This window comes from Bufo gargarizans, chromosome 5 (genome assembly GCF_014858855.1).
Source record: "Bufo gargarizans isolate SCDJY-AF-19 chromosome 5, ASM1485885v1, whole genome shotgun sequence".
Classification (NCBI taxonomy): domain Eukaryota; kingdom Metazoa; phylum Chordata; class Amphibia; order Anura; family Bufonidae; genus Bufo; species Bufo gargarizans.
This window is the reverse complement of record NC_058084.1, coordinates 452,683,308-452,701,123: the sequence shown is the minus strand read 5'-3', so window position 1 is coordinate 452,701,123 and position 17,816 is coordinate 452,683,308.

Here is a 17,816-nt window from a genome sequence, read left to right as displayed (position 1 = left end):
GCTTAGTAAAACTTGACTTAAACTTCACCGCTTGGGAAACCACACTAACTTTCCTTGTCACTTGAGGGTAAAAAAAAAATATATATATATATATATATATACAAATGTAAGTACTTTTATTTGTTTTGTGTTTATTTTTTTAAATGTATGCCAAAAGCTGGCATAAACAGGTTGGTAACTCTGTACCAGGGTCCTGAAGTCAGATGGAGGCAGACCATGCAACCGCCGTGAGGCCTGGGGGGAGGGGGCTCCTGACACTAAATTGCTTCTCCAGTTGCCGACATAGATTCACTACCATTTCCAGCAGCCACCACTAGAGGGAGCTCAGTGCAAAGACAAATACATTATTTGCAGAAAAGGTAACTGTATACATTCCTGTTCACTGAGCTCCCCCTAGTGGTGGCTGCTAGAAGCCGGTGTTGTAATACTGTTTGAAGAGGAGGAGATTATCAGTTTATTTATGGCAGATTTCTGGTGTAAATGTCAAGAAATAAGGTGTTCAGAATGAGCGCTATATCTGAAGCACCTATTCCATCTGAAGTACCTATTTCAAAGTAGGATGAAATGGGTGAGACAGCGGTTGACCTTTGACAGCGGTTGACCTTTTTTTTTATTTAATTTTTTATTATTCCAATTTCCAAAATATCTTCAACCTAATAAAATAGTAAAAAAATAATAATTTTTTTTTAAATCCGAGGAGTCGTGCTTTGCAGTCTGCGTTGCCTTGCACACGTGTTTTGAGAAACTAGGTGGGGGGGGGGCATACAAAGGTTTTGCTATGGAGCCCCATGTACGCCGCTAAATGCAGCATTAGGTTTTAGGCTTGTAGCCTCAGGCACTCTTATCTTATCATGGGGATATTCATTGGTAGCATACCCTGGAGCGTCCGGTCGGTTGCGGTAGCGCTAGCCTGTGTGTTATGAATCTTCAGGAAATTGTATAGTTACCATGATGACATGCAATCAGATTGATGACCGTACTGATGAATGTAATTTTATCTGTGTGCTTCCAACCTCGGTGCTGCTTTTCAGGAGAAGGCCTCGTCGCCGCTCTGACTTTGCTCTTATTAAATGAGAATTTTAACATAGAAAAAAAATAAAGCGTTAAAACAGAAATGTTCTGCGGTTGTCTCGCTCCGTCCACCGATACGCTCCATCTGAACCCCAATGGGACATGCTATAAACGTGCAACAGGCAGGGGAGAAGCTACAGCGGGTGCAGAAGTAGTGATCTCTCTTTTATAAATGGCACATGATACTTGGGGGGCCCGTTTGTAAATATTGCTCCGGCTGCTAAAATCTGGTTGCAGTTGTATTTGTCGTCATTGTTACAACTCATACAGAACTGCAGAGATGAGTAGGACATGATACGCACGCACTAAATGCCCCGATAAGATCCTCATTGGAGGGCAGAAATATAATGCGCTAGGTTTACCCCCCAGCATCCTGATATTTGGCCAGAGGGGCCAGTCTCATAAATTTGCTGTAATTTACTGGGAAGAGGGTATGCAAATCTTCCCCTAATGCCACCAGATGTGAGATGCTGGTGGCATCAGAGGCAAAGCTTGCGAAGAGCTGATTTGTGTAACCTCGTCCCAGAATTCCAGAGGAATGTTGCCTGGCTGCTGCAGTTAAGGGGGCGTGTCCATGCTCTCCCTATCACAGCTCAGGGGGCGTGTCCATGCTCTCCCCATCACAGCTCAGGAGCCAGTTGAAGGATAAAACTGAGCATGTGCGACCACCTCAGTGAGCAGGGCGAAGAAATAAGGAAAAAACAGGAAGCGCTATACAGATACATTTTATTAACCACTTCAGCCCCGCTAGCTGAAACCCCCTTAATGACCAGGCCACTTTTTACACTTCTGCACTACACTACTTTCACCGTTTATTGCTCGGTCATGCAACTTACCACCCAAATGAATTTTACCTCCTTTTCTTCTCACTAATAGAGCTTTCATTTGGTGGTATTTCATTGCTGCTGACATTTTTACTTTTTTGTTATTAATCGAAATTTAACGATTTTTTTTGCAAAAAAATGACTTTTCACTTTCAGTTGTAAAATTTTGCAAAAAAAATGACATCCATATATAAATTTTTCGCTAAATTTATTGTTCTACATGTCTTTGATTAAAAAAAAATGTTTGGGTAAAAAAAAAAAATGGTTTGGGTAAAAGTTATAGCGTTTACAAACTATGGTACAAAAACGTGAATTTCCGCTTTTTGAAGCAGCTCTGACTTTCTGAGCACCTGTCATGTTTCCTGAGGTTCTACAATGGCCAGACAGTACAAACACCCCACAAATGACCCCATTTCGGAAAGTAGACACCCTAAGGTATTCACTGATGGGCATAGTGAGTTCATAGAACTTTTTATTTTTTGTCACAAGTTAGTGGAAAATGATTTATTTTTTATTTTTATTTTTTCTTACAAAGTCTCATATTCCACTAACTTGTGACAAAAAATAAAAACTTCCATGAACTCACTATGCCCATCACAAAATACCTTGGGGTGTCTTCTTTCCAAAATGGGGTCACTTGTGGGGTAGTTATACTGCCCTGGCATTCTAGGGGCCCAGATGCGTGAGAAGAAGTTTGCAATCAAAATCTGTAAAAAATTACCGGTGAAATCCGAAAGGTGCTCTTTGGAATGTGTGCCCCTTTGCCCACCTAGGCTGCAAAAAAGTGTCACACATCTGGTATCGCCGTACTCAGGAGAAGTTGGGGAATGTGTTTTGGGGTGTCATTTTACATATACCCATGCTGGGTGAGAGAAATATCTTGGCAAAAGACAACATTTCCCATTTTTTTTATACAAAGTTGGCATTTGACCAAGATATTTATCTCACCCAGCATGGGTATATGTAAAATGACACCCCAAAACACATTGCCCAACTTCTCCTGAGTACGGCGATACCAGATGTGTGACACTTTTCTGCAGCCTAGGTGGGCAAAGGGGCACACGTTCCAAAGAGCACCTTTAGGATTTCACCGGCCATTTTTTACAGATTTTGATTTCAAACTACTTTGCACACATATGGGCCCCTAAATTGCCAGGGCAGTATAACTACCCCACAAGTGACCCCATTTTGGAAAGAAGACACCCCAAGGTATTCCGTGAGGGGCATGGCGAGTTCCTAGAATTTTTAATTTTTTGTCACAAGTTAGTGGAATATGAGACTTTGTTAGAAAAAAAATAAATCATTTTCCGCTAACTTGTGACAAAAATAAAAAGTTCTAGGAACTCGCCATGCCCCTCACGGAATACCTTGGGGTGTCTTCTTTCCAAAATGGGGTCACTTGTGAGGTAGATATACTGCCCTGGCATTCTAGGGGCCCTAATGTGTGGTATGTAGTTTGAAATCAAAATGTGTAAAAAATGACCTGTAAAATCCTAAAGGTGCTCTTTGGAATGTGCGCCCCTTTGCCCACCTAGGCGGCAAAAAAGTGTCACACATGTGGTATCGCCGTACTCAGGAGAAGTTGGGGAATGTGTTTTGGGGTGTCATTTTACATATACCCATGCTGGGTGAGAGAAATATCTTGGCAAAAGACAACTTTTCCCATTTTTTTATACAAAGTTGGCATTTGACCAAGATATTTATCTCACCCAGCATGGGTATATGTAAAATGACACCCCAAAACACATTCCCCAACTTCTTCTGAGTACGGCGATACCACATGTGTGACACTTTTTTGCAGCCTAGATGCGCAAAGGGGCCCAAATTCCTTTTAGGAGGGCATTTTTAGACATTTGGATCCCAGACTTCTCACGCTTTAGGGCCCCTAAAAAGCCAGGGCAGTATAAAAACCCCACATGTGACCCCATTTTGGAAAGAAGACACCCCAAGGTATTCAATGAGGGGCATGGCGAGTTCATCGAATTTTTTTTGGGGGGCACAAGTTAGCGGAAATTGATTTATTTTTATTTATTTTTTCTCACAAAGTCTCCCTTTCCGCTAACTTGGGACAAAAATTTAAATCTTTCATGGACTCAATATGCCCCTCACGGAATACCTTAAGGTGTCTTCTTTCCGAAATGGGGTCACATGTGGGGTATTTATACTGCCCTGGCATTTTAGGGGCCCTAAAGCGTGAGAAGAAGTCTGGAATATAAATGTCTAAAAAAATTTACGCATTTGGATTCCGTGAGGATTCATGTGAGATTTTATTTTTTGACACAAGTTAGTGGAATATGAGACTTTGTAAGAAAAAAAAAAAAAAAAAACAATTTCCGCTAACTTGGGCCAAAAAAATGTCTGAATGGAGCCTTACAGGGGGGGTGATCAATGACAGGGGGGTGATCACCCATATAGACTCCCTGATCACCCCCCTGTCATTGATCACCCCCCTGTCATTGATCACCCCCCTGTAAGGCTCCATTCAGACGTCCGTATGATTTTTACGGATCCACGGATACATGGATCGGATCCGCAAAACACATACGGACGTCTGAATGGAGCCTTACAGGGGGGTGATCAATGACAGGGGGTGATCAGGGAGTGTATATGAGGTGATCACCCCCCTGTAAGGCTCCATTCAGACGTCCGTATGTGTTTTGCGGATCCGATCCGTGGATCCGTAAAAATCATACGAACGTCTGAATGGAGCCTTACAGGGGGGTGATTAATGACAGGGGGGTGATCAATGACAGAGGGTGATCAGGGAGTGTATATGAGGTAATCACCCCCCTGTAAGGCTCCATTCAGACGTCCGTATGCGTTTTGCGGATCCGATCCATGTATCCGTGGATCCGTAAAAATCATACGGACGTCTGAATGGAGCCTTACAGGGGGGTGATTAATGACAGGGGCGTGATCAATGACAGAGGGTGATCAGGGAGTGTATATGAGGTAATCACCCCCCTGTAAGGCTCCATTCAGACGTCCGTATGCGTTTTGCGGATCCGATCCATGTATCCGTGGATCCGTAAAAATCATACGGACGTCTGAATGGAGCCTTACAGGGGGGTGATCAATGACGGGGGTGATCAGGGAGTCTATATGGGTGATCACCCCTCTGTCATTTATCACCCCCCTGTAAGGCTCCATTCAGACGTCCGTATGCGTTTTGCGGATCCGATCCATGTATCCGTGGATCCGTAAAAATCATACGGACCTCTGAATGGATCCTTACAGGGGGGTGATCAATGACAGGGGGGTGATCAGGGAGTCTATATGGGGTGATCAGTGGTTCATAAAGGGTTAATAAGTGACAGGGGGGGGTGTGTAGTGTGGTGTTTGGTGCTACTTATTACAGAGCTGCCTGTGTCCTCTGGTGGTCGATCCAAGCAAAAGGGACCACCAGAGGACCAGGTAGCAGGTATATTAGACACTGTTATCAAAACAGCGTCTAATATACCTGTTAGGGGTTAAAAAAAAAATCACATCTCCAGCCTGCCAGCGAACGATCGCCTCTGGCAGGCTGGAGATCCACTCGCTTACCTTCCGTTCCTGTGAGCGCGCGCGCGCCTGTGTGCGCGCGTTCACAGGAAATCTCGGCTATCGCGAGATGACGCACGGATGCGTCCAGGAGGAGTAAATCAACCACCTTCCGGACACATCCGTGCGTTAGGCGGTCCGGAGGTGGTTAAATAGCTCAGTGGCTATACACAATTTTTTATTATGTAATTATAATAGTATTCAGATCCAGGTGCTGGTTTGAATACTGTAGAATATTTTTTGTGGGACAACCCCGTTAAAAAAGAAAGTTTGTCAGTTTCACCGTATCTGCAGACTGTTCCTTCTCGTTCTCAAAGAATTCTGTCAGAGAGCTGCCCTGGTTTTTAGCCCTTATTTCTAGTTCCCCGACAGCTCATAAACACCCGTTTAAAGTATAACTGTCCTATTATTATTTTTTTGGGCGCATTGGATTGTGGTAATTAATATCTCCTTGGTGGCCCTATTTAAACTTTTCACTGTGTATTCAATTACCCCTTACTCCCACATTTTTCTTCCCTGTTCTGCCTACTTTTACCTCTGCCTAAAATCAGGTTGCTATGCAGGGTCCGTCTATGTGTTGAAGGACGGAGGACGCAGAAGCAGGCAGCCTGCAGGGTCAGATTACAGACAGCCAGGGACTGTAAGTAAATGATTAAAGCCAGGTCCTCCCCAGCAGCTGATAACAGTGCCTGGGCTGTGTGCACTTCTCCCTGTCCCTGCGCTTGGCAGACGCTCCCTCACTCAGCAGAGCTGGGACAATGCAGAGTTGAAGCAGAGCAGGGAAGGGAGATCTGCCGTCTGCTCCGTGTATACATGAAAGCAACATGTGGTAAGAGGACCCCTTTGTGCTGCAGGAGATTAACTCTTTAGGTGGAGGGCTCTGGTTACTGACACTTTTGGGGGGCTATTGTTACTGGCTAGTGAGGGCAGGCGGGATTAGCCTCAGGGTGAGGGCAGTGGCGGCCATCTTAACTGACTGGTTATGCAGACTGGTTGCTAAGGGCTGAATCTTATTAAATATGGGGTAAGTCAGTCTAATAGTAACTGATACTGGAATCTCATGTGATTAGTAACTACAGATATGAACATTGGAATTAGGGTCTAAGTGTGACAGTTATCCTTTAAGCTACATTCTTAGCAAACTGATACGAATTTAGGTATAATGAGTGTTTATGAGCTGTTAGGAAAGTAAAGATAAGGGCAGCTTCTGACAGATTCAATACAAAGGAGAAGGAACAGCCTGCAGATGCAGTAAAACAGAAAGTTGTATAAAACAAATTGTTAAAAACGAAGACTGCAGTGATAAAAACAAATGGCTCCAAAGGTTTCCATAGCCTGTGGATGGATGTAGAAGCAAAAAGCATGGGGTTTAACCACTTAAGGACCCGCACCGTTCATGTACGGTGCAGCTGGACGTGACTTAAAGGGATCCTGTCACCGGGATTTTGGGTATAGAGCTGAGGACATGGGTTGCTAGATGGCCGCTAGCACATCTGCAATACCCAGTCCCCATAGCTCTGTGTGCTTTTATTGTGTAAAAAAAAAACGATTTGATACGTATGCAAATTAACCTGAGATGAGTCCTGTCCCTGACTCATCTCATGTACAGGACTCATCTCAGGTTCATTTGCATATGTATGAAATCAGGTTTTTTTTACACAATAAAAGCACACCGAGCTATGGGGACTGGGTATTGCAGATGTGCTAGCGGCCTTCTAGCAGCCCATGTCCTCAGCTCTATACACAAAACCCCGGTGACAGGTTCCCCTTAAGGACCAGCGCAGTACATGTACAGCGCAAGGTCCGCCGGGTGCTGAGGTAGGATCGCGGGGGGAATAGGGGCATCATGTCTGCTCTTACCGGCAGGCATCCATGCTGGGTAAGGGCAGCATGGTGTATTTCCCCCCCCCCCCCCCCCTGCAGCTCCAAGCGCTGCGATTTGCCGGTCAATGAAGACTGGGACATCGCAGTGCCGGAAGCAGAAGGAAGCTGCAGGGGGGGGGGGGGTCGGGTCATGGGGAGGGGACCGGTGCTGACTAGTTTAGCATCAGTCTCCTCCGAGGTCAGCCAGGGGACTCCAGTGTTTGGCATCCCCTGCCAGCGTGGCAATTGGCTGGAAAAACACTACAGCCAATGGCAGCACTACAGCAGCAGAGTGGACCTGTGCCTCTCTGTGCTGTGCCTGCTTGCTGGGACTTGTGGTTCACCACCACAGCGATCTATTGCTTCCTGTAAAGAAGAAGAAAGAAGAACATCTGCTGCAGCCCTAATCCCTGTTCCTATCCCCACCCCCGGTCCGATTTTGCCTACAGCGAACAAATTTTGACTTTTTTGTCACTTTTATCTGGCTTTTTATTTTTCAGCTCTGGACCACTTTTTTGTGTGCGAGCTGTGAACGCCAAGCGCTGACCAGTCCGTAATCCACTTTTCAGCACCTGGGCTCACTTTTTTGGTGCAGATATTTCTTTTTTCATCTGTGCTTTTTTTTTAAGATGTAATAGTTAGAATCTTCATATATATATATATATATATATATATATATGTTGATTTTTAGATAGTGTTCTTTTTTTTGTATCTTTTGTAAATTTTTATACTGCAGTGTCTGCACGGATGTACCAATTGTCAGCTTGCATGCGTTCTGCAACCCTGAGTACCATATCCATATACATACATATATATATATATATATATAGACAAAAATGGACAGCAACTCCAAATAGAACAAAAAAGATAATTTATTGGGCCACAGTGGCACAGAGGCGACGTTTCGGCTCAAAATCCAGAGCCTTTCTCAAGCATATATATATATATATATATATAGAGAGAGAGAGAGAGAGAGAGAGAGAAATCTCTCTATATAGTTAGGTAGTGTTAGTGTAGGTTTTTGCACGCACACAACATCTTTGTGTGTGCGTGCATCCTGCACCTGTAATTTTTTGTAACTTTTTTTTTTTTCTACTCCTTTTCTCTATATTTCAAATTTTTTACAAGCCTCTTCACGTCTGCAACACAACATAAAAACCCCGTTTACACCTTTCACACGTCACACCCCAATAAAATAAAAATGTCCCGTCCGTCCCAACGAGTTTACTCAGCTGAAGATTCATACGCCATGCTTGCCTCCGATGCTGAGTCTGCCAGTGAGGGAGAAGAGGATGCCACTTTCCTCTACCCCCTCATCATCATCCTCATCCGCTGATGAGGGACCCTCTAGAAGGCGCCCCAGAACAACAGCTGAGGCAGCCCCCCAGAGTGAGCCATATGGACCCCACCCCCTGACGATTATCAGCCCCAAATTCTGGATTTTGAGGGTAGCTCCGGAATACAGATAGACTGTGCCGGCTTTACTGAACTACCTGTATTTTTCGCTTTATAAGACACACCTGATGATAAGACGCACCCCAGGTTTTAAAGGAGGGAAATAAGAAAAATATATTTTTAATCAGACCTCATATCAGATCTTCAGATCAGATCCCCATAAATAGCAGGACATCACATAAGACCCCCATATCAGTCCTCTATGTCAGACCCCCAACAGACCTCAAATCGGCCCTTTTCTTTTAGACTCCCATCAGACTAAAATAAAAAACGTCCTTACCTCTCCTACGCTGCGGCTCCGCTACGGGTCCGGTGTCTTCTCTGACTGTGACATGTTCATTGCAAGGACTCCATAACTTAAAGTGACATTTCACACCGGAGAGCTGATAAACTTCCCACAAACTCAAGCCAGGCTGGCGTTTTGCTCAGAAGGAATACTCGGCCACATTTAAGTCAAATTCTGTTTTGGCAGAAGCTGGTGTTGGGGTTACTTTCCTCGTTTGTGACTTCACTGTATCCTGTGGAGCCCACCTCGGTACACGGCTTACATGTGCATTATGCTTTTTTCTTAGGTGCGGACACTGACCTGTTGTGCGGATATTTAAATTTGCAACATGTAAATTGGTCGTGCGATTCAGCACCTTCTGTAGAGTGGTTTTCCCCATAGACTTCAATGGGGTTGTTAACAAAAAGAAAGAATACACAAAAATGTGGACCAAAAACTGCACCAAACTGTGATAAATAGTGCACATTTATGTCTGTTTTTTCTGTGGTTCGGGGGCAAATTTCTTGCACATTTTCGGTACACAGATCTGCACTGTGTGCAGCGACACTTAATGTCCTTTTACATGGCCTAATGCTGGGCCATAAAGAGAGGCCGATCAACTTATTTTATCTTTTAAAAAAGCCTAAGAATTGCAAGAGGAATGAACAATTGTTACTGTGATCATTCATCCCATATACACTTTACGTTATCTCAGCAGCACATACCCTATACCACATATATATATATATATATACACACATATACATAGCAGCTACATAGATGGGGAGAGGTGCTACCAACCAGCTAGCATTTCCCTGCTCGGACAAAGATCCGATCAACCGAGAAACGATCGTTTGCTGATTTGTTAGCCGATTGGTGGGATGTTTACCCAGGACAATGATCGGGCTGAACGAACGTTCCTACAAACGTTCGTTTCCAAGCAGCCTGTGTGAGACCCTTTAACCACGCTAACTCACTAGCCTCAGCAAGGTTCCCGTCTACGGCATCCATATGCCCCCGTATACCCTAATAGGCCAAGAGATGCAGTGATGGTGCAACCCATTTAAGGAAAAATCATCTATAGTATCTCACAAAAGTCAGTCCACCCCTCACATGTTTGTAAATATTTTATTCTATCTTTTCATTGGACAACACTGAAGATCTGACACTTTGATACATGTACAGTAGTCCGTGTACGGCTTGTATAACAGTGTAAATTTGGTGTGTCCTCAAAATAACTCACAGCCATTAATGTCTACACCGCTGGCTACAAAAGTGAGTACACCCCTTAGTGAAAATGGCCAAATTGTGCCCAATTAGCCGATTTCCCTCCCCGGTGTCATGTGACTCGTTAGTGTTACAGTCTTAGGTGAGTTAGATTTGGTGTTATCGCTCTCTCATATTGGTCACTAAGAATTCAACATGGCTCCTCATGGCAAAGAACTCTCTGAGGATCTGAAAAAAAGAATTGTTGCTCTGTATAAAGATGGCCGAGGCTATAAGAAGATTGCCAGCACCCTGAAACTGAGCTGCAGCACGGTGGCCAAGACCATACAACGGTTTAAAAGGACAGGTGCCACTCAGAACAGGCCTCACCATGGTCGACCAAAGAAGTTGAGTGCACGTGCTCAGCGTCATAGCCAGAGGTTGTACGGGTGCTGCCAGCATTGCTGCAGAGGTTACAGGGGTGGGGGGTCAGCGTATCAGTGCTCAGACCATACACCGCATCACATTGCCTGTCGTCCCAGAAGGAAGCCTCTTCTAAAGATAAACCACAAGAAAGCCTGCAAACAGTTTGCTGAAGACAAGCAGACTAAGGACATGGATTACTGGAACCATGTCCTGTGGTCTGATGAGACCAAGATAAACTTATTTGGTTCAGATGGTGTCAGCAGTGTGTGGCGGCAACCAGGTGAGGAGCACAAAGACAATAATGTCTTACCTACAGTCAAGCATGGTGGTGGAGTGTCATGGTTTGGGGCTACATGAGTGCTGCCAGCTGTGGGGAGCTACATACAGTTCATTGAGGGAACCATGAATGCCATCATGTACTGTGACATACTGAAGCAGAGCATCATCCCCTCCAGAAACTGGGCCGCAGGGCAGTGTTCCAACATAACGACCCCAAACACACCTCCAAGAAGACCACTGCCTTGCTAAAGAAACTGAGGGTAAAGGTGCTGGACAAGCAGGGCAGTGGCCAGGTATAGGTGGATAATATTCTGTATTTGTCATGATGCCAATTGCAGCGTGTGCAGGGTACTATCCCAGGGCCCTTCCAAGGTGTTATAACGCATTTGCAAGGGGGTGAGGTGAAAGACTGTTGCCAACTCTGATCTTTCTGCAGGAGACTGGGTGGGAGACAATGTAAAGGAACTGGAGGCACTGCCCGCTACCCAATCTACTACCGCCTGTACTTGTTCTAGCCTCACCATTCAGAGACCCGCATTAGGCCCGACCAAATAACGCTGAAGGTTTTGTCGCCTACTCGCACCTGAGGAAGGGGTTTCACTTGTGCATGTAGCTGGCACAGATCGACCACGTCCTCGCCCTGCAACAGGAGCTCCACCAACACCAGCAGCACGACCGGGGCCACGTCCCTTATTTAAACCTCTCCTCATCTTCTCAAATTTAGGATCTTGCCCAAAATGGGTGTTTTTTTAATAGCAGAATAGAACAACAGTATCTAAAGTGTCTATCTCACACTGACAGATGCAGATAAGGCCGCAAATTAAGTATTTTGCCCAAAAAGGGTGTTTTTTTTATAACAGAATATGACAGCGGTATCTAAAGCGTGTATCTCACACTGACGGATGCAGCAAGGGCTGTAAATTTTGTATTTTGACTAAAATGGGTGTTTTTTAAAACCCAGAAAATTATCGCTATATTTCTAGCTTAAATTGCACACTGGCTAATGCTGCAAAGGCCACAGATGTTTGGTCTTGCCAAAAATGGATGATTTTTTTAAACCCTGAATATAATTGCAGTAGTTCAAGCCCACCGAATTAACAGACGGATAAAAGTTATTTTTCTGGGTCACTGGGCTCAGTGCAGGGTAAAAAGATTGTGCACTGCACCTACAAAACAAAATCTTGAGTTAGCAAGCACTTCTAATTAAAGATTCTGTCCATATCTCTCCCTCACAGCAGCAGCATCCTCTCCATAACAGCACAGTGACAGTGCATCGCTACGTGACTCCAGCTTATATAGAGCCTGGGTCACATGCTGCACTGGCCAATCACAGCCATGCCATTAGTAGGCATGGCTGTAATGGCTTCTAAGGGCACAGAGTTAAACGCTTGTTGATTGGCTGCTCTGCAGCCTTTCAAAAATCGCCATAACCTCACCGAATACCGTACCCGAACCCAAACTTTTACTGAAATGTTCGGGTTTAGGTCCGGGGTCCAAAAATCCTAAAGTTTGCTCAACCCTACTCCTCACATATCACTAATTCCAGTTCCCCAGTTTTATTAGTCAGGCTTCTGGCATTAGTATACATACATTTGAGAGGTTTATGTATATTTTTTACCCTACACCTTTCCTTCTGAACTGTTCTAGTCCCTCCTTTAGAGTGGCAAAGGTGTAAAAGTAATATCAGGAAGTATTACTTTACTGAGAGAGTAGTGGATGCATGGAATTGCCTTCCTGCAGAAGTGGTAGCTGCAAATACAGTGGAGGAGTTTAAGCATGCATGGGATAGGCATAAGGCCATCCTTCATATAAGATAGGGCCAGGGGCTATCCATAGTATTCAGTATATTGGGCAGACTAGATGGGCCAAATGGTTCTTATCTGACGACACATTCTATGTTTCCTTCCATTCCTCCCCCAGTCCTACTGCCTTGCCCCCGGTCTCTATCTGCACGATATTCCCATCCTATAACGTAAATACCCTCCCCCCAGTCCCTAGTTTAAACACTCCTCCAACCTTCTAGCCATCTTTCCCCATTGAAAAGTCGGCCCAGTTCTCCAGGAACCCAAACCTCTCCTTCCTACACCAGTTCTTGAGCCACTTGTTAACCTATATAAATCACAGAAGAAAATGCACCAAACGGATATGCCACTGACTATACTAGCTGGTCATACAAGCAGATATTAAAAGCTGAGACTGTTATCTGGCATTTAAACATTCTTTTGCACCTGTTAGCCTCCATCACATGGTCTGATATGGGTGTGGCTTACAGTCTTGCTTTGTTCACATTGCACTAGTTGTCCTGCTAGGCGGTTGTGTGGAAGCTTGGCTGTGAGCTGGATTTCATCACCTTCAGACCATGTTCACACCACAGTTAGCGTAGTGGTAGGACCCTTGCCATGCTGAGAGACCGTGACGTGGTGCATGATGGGCTCCGATGTGTTCCTGACAGGAATATATTGGCAAAAGTCTCAGCTTTTAATATCTGCTTGTATGACCAGCTAGTATAGTCAGTGGCATATCCGTTTGGTGCATTTTCTTCTGTGATTTATATAATTATATTTTCATCCGCACAATGCTCCGTTTTGTGTACGATGCCTTTGTGGTGCATGTGGACCGCGCCGGCGTCCTCCATTGTACGCATGATTTGCTGGGGATGGTCGTTTGCTGCGGTCCACATGCGGTGGGACTTCTCCCCCAATGAGAAACACGCTACAGTGTTTGGGGTTTGAGCAGCTCCCCCATATTTGCCACTATATTTCTGTGGTTCACATGCGGTGGGACTGCTCCCCCAATGATAAACAAGCTACAGTGTTTGGGGTTTGAGCAGTTACCCCATATTTGCCACTATATGTTTGTCCACTTGTTAACCTCCCTAATCTCCCGCTGCCTTTCTTGTGTGGCTCGTGGTACAGGCAGTATTTTGAAAACCACTACCTTTGAGGTCCTTGCCCTAAACTTTTGACCTAAATCCCTAAAATCATTTTTAAGGACTCTCCACCTTCCTCTAACTTTGTCATTGGTTCCGATATGGATCATGACAGCTGGATCTTCTCCACCCTCTCCCAGTAATCTGTCAATTTGAGCCAGAGTTCTTTCTCAACTGGAGGTGAGGGATCACAGGTCTGTGGAAAACAAGTGACCTTAGAGGTCAGATGCCAAATGTGTAGGGCCTCCTGCTGGGCAAATCGGGAGTAGAATATTGGCATTTTCACATCTTCCCACTGATCACCGGTAGGGGTGGGTTCTTCCTGGGCAGGTAGCCTGGATGAAGCATCAGCGTTATCATTAGATTTGCCCGTCCGGTACTTAATGGTGAAGTTCGCCAGTCTAGAGGCCCATCTTTGTTCTAGAGCTCCCAGACGTGCAGTGTTCAAGTGAGCCAGCGGATTATTATCGGTGTAGACCTTGAAAGGTGTGGCAGCTAGATAATCCTTGAACTTCTCAGTTACAGCCCAAATTAAGGCTAGAAACTCGAGCTTGAACGAGCTGTAGTTATGGTCATTCCGCCCTGGCTCTTGTAGAGATCTGCTGGCATATGTGATGACTCTTTCAGTTCCAGCTTTTCCGGCTCCTAAACCTTTCTTACTTGCGTCAGTATAGAGGCAAAATGGTAGTCCATAGTCAGGGTATCCCAAGACTGGTGGTTCTGCAAGTTTTTCTTTCAACAGTCGGAAAGCAGCCTCTCTCTCCTCATTCCACTCTAGTGGTATTTTAGCATTTTGACAGCCTTTAGGGTGACCTTTCACAAGCTCCTGGAAAGGCTCCGCAATCTGAGCGAAGTGCGGGATGAACCTCCTATAGTAACTTGAAAATCCAAGGAAGCTCTTGACCTTTTTGACTGTCTTGGGGGCCGGCCAGCTTTGTACTGCAGCTATCTTGTTGGGGTCTGGTCTCACGCCCTCTGCACTCACATGTCCCAGATATTTCACCTGGGGCTTCAGTAAGTGGCACTTTGAAGGTTTAACTTTCAGTCTATGTTGGGTCAAAGTCTGGAACACTTCCGCCAAGTGCTGTACATGCTCTTCATAGGTCTTGGAGTAGACAATCACAATACAGCAATAAAGTCTCGAAGTTTCTGTGCCCAAGACATCTTTCCATTAGACTCTGAAATGTCCCAAGGGCATTGCATAACCGAATGGCATATAGTTGAACAGACCCATTGTGGTGGTAAAAGCAGTTTTTTCCTTTTTTTCTGGTGCCATGGGGACTTGCCAATAGCCACTGGTTAGATCCAGGGTTGAAAATTAAGCAGCGGATCCCAGAGCTGCCAGGGACTTCTCAATTCGTGGCAGGGGGTACACATCCTTCTGCATAATGTTGTTGATTTTACGGTAATCCACACAGAAACGGATGGTTCCATCCTTCTTTTTTACCAGGACCAAGGGAGCAGCCCAGGGGCTGTGACTATCGTGGATGATGTTAGCTGTCTTCATATCCTGAACCATCTTCTTCACCTGCTGGTACATGGCAGGAGGTACTGGTCTGTATCTCTCTTTGATTGGAGGATGAGTGCCGGTTGGAATGGTGTGCTGTATTGAGTCTGACCATAGTCCAGAGTGTTTGCTGAAGACTTGATGCTGTTTGACTAAGTCCAGCACACCGTTGATCTGTTCGGCAGCGGTTGTGGTATCCCCAACATGTAGTTCGACCCACCAGAGCTGTTCGGGTGAGTCTTTGTCTTCCTCCACAGTTTGGAGTGATTGTTGGGCCGCAGCAGTAGGTGGATCCAGGATATCCTGCTGACGGATGTGATATAGGTAGGCCACTGGGTAGTGCTTCTTTAATTCCACAGCTTCATCACCTAGATTGACTAAGCATATGGGTACCTTTCCTTGGGACACAGTGACCACGCTCCCAGCGGCTAAGATAATGGGGTGATTCTGAAGATGTATAGGTTCCACAAGGGCCTAATAATCCTGGCCTTGGATACCGATACAAGCCTTGCACCATATCAGAGTCTCTGCTCCAGCCTGGAGTTTGATAGGTTGAGCATCCTTGATGCGGACACGGCAGATTTCGCCCTGTTGATTGCTGAATTTTTGTTGGGCGGCTAGCACTTGAATGGTCTGGTTTATAACCCATTGAGTTGCATGGGGTGTAGTCAGTAAGGTTTTCTTTAAGGCTTTCAGCACTTCAGGGTAACAGTTGCCGAGTACATTCATCCCCAGGACCACAGGCCAATGGTCATCTTCCGGGACCTGAATCACAACTACCCCTTGGCATGGGAGTTCAGTATCTTCAATCTGTAAAGTAGGTTCCCAATAACCTAGAATAGGCACCGCATTGCTATTGGTAGCTATGATGTGGAGCCAGGATTCGGGAGGTTGCGTCAGCTGGGCTCCGTTTCGGCATGTTTCAAATGCTACTTGGCGAATGGTAGTCACTTGAGATCCGGTAAAGCAGGAAACTTCACTCCGTTGTTGGCAACTTCAACCACGGGGCGGGCGCCCACATATCTAGGTATAAAGGCTGGATCTTTGAGACCTAGTATTCTTCCAACCGAGGGGCGGTCCTTGACCTCAGGGGATACCCCTTTAACTGACTGCAGTCCTTTTCAGTGTGTCCATACCTCTGACAATGCAGGCATAGGTATTTCCTAGTTCCTCGATAACCGGGGTCTGGCAACCTACCGGCCAGCTGGCGCACGTAGTCTCGTGGACCGGATGTAGTGCAGTCGCTGGTTGCAGAAGTCCCTTTCTCCACCTTGGGCTGCTGTTCCAGTCGCTCTAGCCGTTTCCTCATCCTCTCCATATTCTCAGCTAAGAGGGAGGCTTGAGCAGTCAGAGCTGCAACGGCATCTGGAAGGGGTGCCTGAGCCCCATGCTCAGCTATTTGGTTGCAAGTAGCAGGCCGCAGTGCGGGCCCTGCCCTCTTGTTTTAGGGGGTTCAGATTGGAGACATTCCCCTAGGATGTCAATAGCAAGTTCCTTAAAATCCAAGAAAAGGGGTATCTGGGTGCTGAACTGACAGCATCTTCAGCTGACGTTTAAGGGATTCGTCAAGGACACCTTCAATAATCTGTTCCCTGAGGGTTTGATCTTGTCCCTCAGCTTCACTGGGATCAATCTGGATAACAGCTCGCAGGGCTTCCTACAGAGACAGGGCAAAGTCTCTCAAGGTCTCCTTTGACTGCTGCCGCTTTCCAATAAAGCGCATTTTAAGTTCATAGGCGGTCCTAGTCTCAAAGGTGGTACTGAGCCGATCTAGGATCTGCTCAGCGGTTTTACGCTCTGGCCGATGCCAGGACTTGACCTCCCGGGGCGCAGCTCCCTGTAACTGGCCGATCAGGATTTCCACTTTCTGATCCTGTGATACTGGATATAGCTTAAACGTGGCTAGCGATTTATCATGGAATTTCCTGAGTGAATGGTGTTCTCCTGAGTAACTTGGGAGCCAGGGTGCCCCAAAATAGTATGGCATAGTAAGAGGCATGATGCAGGTGGCTGCAGCTGCTGCATCTATGCGATCCAAGTGGGTGCTATCTTCGGTGTCAGACATATGGCTCTTGATACCCAGTACCAGACTAGAGGGGTCAGTGTCAGCTAAAATGCAATTTAGGTGCACGTTGTTATGGGCGACGGCAGCAGAATTGGTGCGTGGCTCCTTTAAGAGTCGCTGCAACTGCTCAATTTCGGGGAGTATGGTGCTCTGGCAGACAGATTATAACCCCTCACAGTCTTTAGCAAGGTTATTTTCACAGCAGTACCCACTCAGATGCACGGATGGTGTTTTTTTCCAGAATCCAGAGTAGAAAGACTGTATCTTTTCCTTTTCCAAGATGGCTGCCGCTTCACTTCCTGTGTGGGCATTGCAGTCGAATTCTTTGTCCTCCTGGAAACTTGTATCCAGCACCTTAGTTCCTGCTGCCGTAAGAATGGTTTCCC